Source organism: Lactuca virosa, chromosome 1 (assembly GCF_052849685.1).
Source record: "Lactuca virosa cultivar CGN04683 chromosome 1, Lactuca_virosa_CGN04683_v6, whole genome shotgun sequence".
Lineage (NCBI taxonomy): Eukaryota > Viridiplantae > Streptophyta > Magnoliopsida > Asterales > Asteraceae > Lactuca > Lactuca virosa.
In genome coordinates, this window is record NC_136426.1 from 243,735,355 (window position 1) to 243,742,749 (window position 7,395).

Here is a 7,395-nt window from a genome sequence, read left to right on the forward strand (position 1 = left end):
CTTATTTTCAAAGTACTCATGAATATTGTAGCAATTCCAATTGCAATTTATTAACCTCAATCGACAATCTACAATCAAATCATGACAATCTTAATTCACTACTTACTTCCAAAAGTATGAATGACTGTGGAAGTTTAAATAATTCAAATTACTTAGGAAGTATAAACATGCAAAAATAAACATAAGAATAAATAATTAAATAAGGCAGTACGATACTCATAAATAATTCTCTATTATTCATTCACCAAATCTATTACATTTATTTTGTTAAAAGTTTTAAAATATCACTTAACTTCTAAAACTAATGTTATCTCTTAAACCTATGCTCCTAGCATGCTGGTAATGTTTGATCATGCTTAGATCCTTTGTGAAATGATCTGCAACATTATCCTCTGATGATACTCTCTTCACCAGAAGTTGCCCTTCTTCTACCCGATGTCGAATATAATGGCACTTTCTGTCAATATGTTTGATATGTCATGATCCTTTGGTTCTTTTGTTAAAGCAATCGCGCCTTCATTATCATAGAAGAGTTTGATTGGTTCATGGATAGTTGGAATGACTCCAAGATCCCCGCTAAAGTTCTTTAGCCAAGTCACTTCCTTCAATGCCTCACTCGCTGCAATGTATTCTGACTCACAGGTGGAATCAACCACCGTGTATAGCTTGGAACTCTTCCAAGTAATTTCTCCCCCATTTAATAATAACACTCAGCCAGAATGCGGACAAAAGTTTTCTCAGTCCGTTTAAAATTTGGCGTCACTATAACCAGTCACTCTTAATGTATCACTGCCGCCAAGAACTAGGAATATGTCTTTTGTTCTTTGCAGATACTTAAGAATATTGCTCACCGTAATCTAATGGGCTCTGCCAGGATTTCCCTGAAATCGACTAACCATGCTCAAGGCATAGGACACAGCAGGGCGAGTACATTTTATTGCATACATAATCGATCCTACAGCCGAAGCATATGGGACTCGACTCATGTCAGTTATCTCTTCATCAGTACTAGGACTTTGAGTCTTACTCAACTTGATAGTACTATGAATAGGCAATTTTCCTTTCTTTGAATTCTCCATACTGAAACGCTTCAGTATGTTATCCCAATATGTACTCTGGCTAAGACCAATAAGATGATTCTTTCTATCCCGATGAATCCTTATTCCCAAAATATAGGTCGCTTCCCATATATCCTTCATAGCGAAACACTTTCCAAGCCAAGACTTAACTTCTTGCAAATTTGGAACATTGTTTCCTATAAGGAGTATGTTATCAACATACAACACTAGGAAAGTCATTATACTCCTACTAGATTTGATATATACACATAACTCATCTTTGCTTCAAGAGAACCCAAATTCTTTAACTTTTTACGAAAAGCAAAGATTCCAGCTACATGATGATTGTTTCAATCCAGATGGATTTCTCAAGCTTAGACACTCTATCAGGAAACTTGGCATATACAAAACCTTCTTGTTGACTCATATAGACGTCCTCAGATAACTTACCAATAAGGAAAACAGTTTTAACATCCATCTGCCAGATTTCATAATCATGAAATGTAGCTATAACAAGCATAATCCTGATAGACTTTATCTTAGCTACTGGTGAAAAGGTCTCATCATAGTTAATCCCTTGGGTTTGAGTAAATCCCTTTGCAACCAACCTAGCTTTATAGGTGTGTACTTTCCTATTCATTTCGGTCTTTTACTTGAAGATCCAATTGCACCCGACTGTCTTTGGACTAGTTAAATGATCAACCAGGTTCCATACTTGGTTTTTATACATGGATTGAATCTCACTTTCCATTGCCTCCTTCCATTTAGCAGCCTCAGGGCCTGCCATTGCTTCCTTCGCTACAAGAAAGCAGTCCTTTAATGACACGCAATTTATGATACACATTGATTTATGATACGCAAAAGTGTGTGACCTAAAAATAATGTCATCTCTCTAGAAATTTTAAGGATTTAGGATGTGCATTTTTACATGCCCTAAAATGAGTGTAAAAAAAACACGGGTGACACTTATTAAAAAATGTGTTTCATCTAAACATGTCGTTTTTATATTTTTTTAATGAAACGCGTTCTTTAGTAACAAGCGGGAAAAGGAAAGCCCGCTTTTTTCAGTTCCCTCTTTGCCCTAAGCTTTTTTGATGCATCATTCTTTCTCCCCATACATATCGACGATGTATGTCCATGTTCAAGCGATCGTCGTAAAATTATTGATCTCGCCTACATTTGAGTGTTCCCAGTTCCACTCCACCTCCGGTCTACTCTAAATCCATCAATCTACTTCCGGCCGGTTCCCACTTTTTTATACCTAGAAGGTGATTTAGGGTTCTATATACCATTTATTGTCGTTCTCCTCCCTGACCATGCAATATCATCAATCCTCCTATATTGGTCATTGTTAATCTCGTTCCTGTCTCTTATTGTTGCCTGATTGCATAATATTACACTTACATACACAAGTTTCATATAAAAGATCAAAGCTACTACTCTTTTCTTTTCCTTTCTTTTTTCAACCCACTGTATTTGTATCAACATCACCCTATTCATATTAGGTAATTATAAGATTATAACATGAACACTTTTGATTATGGGTAATGATGACATTAATGATATGTTTTTTGTCCAATTCTACATATATGCACACTATCTGTTTGAAAACGATAGCTATGAAGAAGACATGTGTCATTTTGCAACATCCCAAGTGGAAATAATCTATGTGCTTTGTTTATCCATCTATTATTCTTCCCAAACCAGTTGAAAAAAGTATTGACGCTAGTGAGGAGTCAACCTTATCAAGAGTCAACTCGGGTACAACCACAATACTTAAACAACTATGATAAAATATTTAAAAAAATAGAGGCCTAAGATTGTTGGAATGGCGGCTGTTGAAGGCATAGAGGAAGTTGTTTCAGATGATGTGGGCCAGACTACACTTTCCAAGAAATCAAACAAGGTAAATTAACTGTAATAACTTAACTTTTCCACATGGAGAAAAAAATTGAACTTTTTTGTAATTTTAATTTCTTTTTGTGTTTTTAGGGACGAGTTAATATTCCTACTGATTCTGGTGCTAGAGAGATAGCACCAATATGTGACACTGCACTTCTACAAGCTTTATTGTTGACTGGTCAAATTGTTGCTATTTTGGAACTACTGAAAGGTTTTAACTATTGTGGTATGAAGATATGAAGATATGTGAGGAGCTCTGTTTCATCAATTTGACCAGGCTCTTGACTTGTTGTATCGGTCTCCATTGCCATTGTTGATGCTTCATGATCTTGCCTCTTTTTATTATTCCCTTCACCATCACCCTCACTTGCAGGTGCTGCAATCTTTAAAAAATAAAAACATCGAAATTATAAAAATAAAATTATAAAAATAAGAAAAATGTGTATGTCTACCTGATTGTTGTCTTCTGAATGATTTTCATGATTTTTGTTTTCTTCTTTTTTAGCACATTTTGATCTGCCACTTTTTATAAAAATAATAAAAACTTGTTATGTTCCTTAATTCTTTTTAGAATTTTTTCAAATTATCAATTGTTATCTCTAGTTCCAATTGTGTTTGTTTGTTAACTTTAGATATTTAACCTAGAACTAGTGCTTTAGGTTATGAGGTTGATCTATACAAATTTTGGGTTATATTTGCTTGCACTTGCTTCAAATGCCATTCATAAGCTCTGGAAATGGCAACGAAGTGAACGTAATCCATCTGGGGCAACAGTGCTATTTGTGTTTTTCGCACCTCCTACAACGGGGCCCGACATTCCCGAAATCAAAGCTTACCTGAACGGGGTGGATACTCCCAATATGTATGGGAAAATATACAATATATTCTGGTACTTCATGTACTGGTTCTGTAAGTTTAAATACAATATTTAGTATTCACTTTATTCAGGTAGCTAAGATTTGCAATAATTTGGCAATGGCTGTGAGTATGCTTGGTGTTTATGAAGCCTTTGTTCTTGGCCAATATTTAGGAATTACAACCACTACTTTATCAAATATCTTCAACTTGTCAAGTGCTCGTTGTTGGAGTTGGTACTAATTACTAATTACTGCTTTAAATTAGGGTAAAATTACGTAAAAACAATTATATTTTGGCTATTTGTGTGTCAATGATACGTATAATCCGGTACCTGATGTAATAGATGGAGTGCCCTCTTCAAGAAATTATGATGGTGGATTTGCATATACACTAATGGTATGTGATCTGGCCTGGTTTTCCTAAGAATCGGAATCCGAATCAGAATTGGAATTGGAATTCAATTCCATTCCAATCCTGTTTTTTGTTTAAGGCATGTATAATTATTGTATGGTTAAAAGAATGTTATCTGAAACAATGAAAACATTTTTACCTGTTCCCATGATGGCAGTGTAATTATTTGGGTTCCAAGAGCATGTAGATCTCATGTAAGTTTGTTTCAGGATCATTTGAATACCAAAGGTCTTATTATATCACATACATACTCTCTCTATTGGCATTTCTATGTCATTCTTTCTCTTAATCTTCTTGTATAGGACTGTGAAATGACTAGGGATACCATGCACAAGTACACTGCACAAGTTTCCAACAATGAAAATCATAGGTTTAACTTGTATGGAGATAATGTTGAGGTCAACTTTTGTGTCCAATTAATTTACAGCCCTTTGTTTATTTACATAGCTGTTTTTAGAGAAGATGTGTTGTTTTTAGTTCACTGCTATGTCAGGTAGACTATCGAGGTTATGAAGTGACAGTTGGTAACTTTTTGAGAGTTTTAACAGGTCGCCATGAAAATTTTGTTCCAAGATCCAAACGACTTTTGAGTGATGAAGGAAGCCATATACTGTTATATATGATAGGACATGGAGGATATGAGTTTCTGAAATTTCAAGATTTTGATGAACTTCAGAGTCATGATTTGGCAGATGTAGTCAAACAAATGAAAGAAAAGCATATGTCATAAGTACCCATTTGAGTGTTATGTTATCTAATTTGCCATTGGTTGTAGATTGGTGACTTTATGTGTTTATGTTTTAGGTTCTAGGAACTGTTGATTATGGTAGATACATGTCAAGCTGCTACCCTCTTTTCCCCGGTCTGGGTCCTTTTTTTCACCTAAAGTATTAAATATGGAAATAAATGAAAACATAATTTTATTATTTTCTTTCTTTTCAGCTCCATTCACCTGGTGTTTTTGGCTATTGGGAGTAGCATGAAAGGGGAAAACTCTTATTCACATCACTTAGATTCTGATGTGAGTATTATCTGGATTCTACCAAGTTAAAAATTTTGTAATTTGATATACAGAAATACTCCATGATTTTTAACTTCTCTTGCTAATTTTGTAGAGATTATTGTGATACATATAGGTTGGTGTGTCTGTTGTGGATCGATTCACATTTTATACGTTAGCTTTCTTTGAGAGGCTCAATATGTATGACAATGCATCATTAATCAGGTATAAAAAAATGTTGCATTTTAAAGATTCTATACGTTTTCTCTCCTTATTTTACTTCATTTTTCTTTGTTGTTTTGCAGTCTGCTTGGCTCATTTAATCCAAATTTACTGCTGTCAACCACATATTATCGTACAGATTTATACCAACAAGAATTGGAGAAGATATGGCACTTGTAGATATATGTCATTTTTCATCACATCTCACCCTTCCTGAAAAGTGAATTTCTCCTTTTTAAGGTCTAGGCATTCATACCATTGTTTCTTTCTAGACTAAATTACACAAGTAGTCCCTGTGGTATATTGGTTTCTATGGAAATGTTGTATCAATGAAGGGTAATTTTGTCACTTACCATTATTAACATCTTAATTCCAAAGCTATATTTACATACCAAACAGATAACTAGAAGTCATGGAATTGAATTCCATTCCACTAATATTTTTCCCCAAATAAATTATAATAATGTAAATTAAACATTTAGTGTCATTAGCTTGAGGCTTATGTGATGTGAATTAATAGATGTTTCAATCAAACATTTTTCAGCCTCATTTCGACAAATAACACAACCTGAAATGCAAATATCAGCATTAAAATAATGATATAAATAATCAACAGTAAAAGAAACACAAAACTTTTATAATTTTTGGTTTATTAAATGATTAAACTTTCATTATTTTTTTATTTAAGTGCCCTGCATGTTCTTTACGTGGTAACTCTCCTTCCTGTTTTGTTCCTTTAGGGGTTTTTAAAAAGTTTTTATTTATTTATTTATTTGACCAGTCACATCTGACACAAGTATTTGTAACTAACACTCATTGTATGATTCTTCTATTAATTATATTAGCGTATTAATTTTTTGACTTTTATTTGATCAGGTCACAAGAATTATCGGAGCAGGGGTTTCATTAGTCTTAAAGAATTATGAAAGGCAAGATGCAACTTGTGACAACCCGAAATTTCTATCTTGTACAGCCATTCAATTCAATCAATGTCAGACTCGTTTCTGCTATCTTTTAGCATTGTTTAGAGTCTGTTTGAGTGTTCTAAGTCTTGTACATTCAAGGATAGGGTATAGGAATGAGTTACTAAAGTTCATCGTGTTACAATCGGGCCAAACACTCCTTCATGAGGAGTGTACGGCCGTACACATGGGTGTACGGCCGTACACCCATGGTTGCCGTGAACTCATACCCATATATGAGTTATACCTTCATTTCTATTCATTTCTCACACTTCCAAGTCAAGAAAAGTCAATTCTCTCTCAAGTATCATCAAGCATTTCACCTTGATCTTCAAAAATGTAAGAATTCCTTCCATTTCTTAGTTGTTATCCTTCATGATCTAGTATCACCCTTTGATTTCATCCATGAAATTTGTCTTTTTGGGTAGATCTTCAAGTATTCAACACTTGCACCAAGAACACCTACTTGTTCTTGGGCCATGAACTCTTTAGGAGCCTTCAAAAGGGTGATTTTCTCTTCTATCTTCTAGTTAGGCTTGTGAAACACTTGATTCCTAGCCTTGAATCATCGTCTAATGCAAGAACTTCAAGGGTGTACGACAATACACACCTCTTATGGCCGTAAACCCTTGTTAAGTGCATGATATGGCCTTAAACTCACCTCATTAGGATCATGAACACTTAGTGGATGCTAGATAGGGCCATAAAACACCCTTTTTGCATACTTCTTCCATGAGTGTATGGCCTTACACTCCATGACCGTACACCCATGTGGTCGTACACACAATGGCCGTACACACCCTTGTGTGGCCTTAAACCCCTTTGATGCAATCATATGTGATTGTAACACTTCAATATTAATGTTTCCTAGTCCGTAAGGTGGTTTCCTTGCATGATTAGTTGTATATACACTAATTATATACATATATGTATCATTATATGCTTAATAGGATCTGTTTGTGCTCGAGGCTTCACTTGACAC

At 34.7% G+C, this 7,395-nt stretch overlaps 1 pseudogene; it reads left to right on the forward strand.

The window, feature by feature from the left end:
- The first annotated feature begins 2,886 nt into the window (after window positions 1–2,886).
- On the forward strand, window positions 2,887–5,631 carry LOC145128618 (uncharacterized; annotated as a pseudogene).
- The last annotated feature ends 1,764 nt before the right edge of the window (window positions 5,632–7,395 follow it).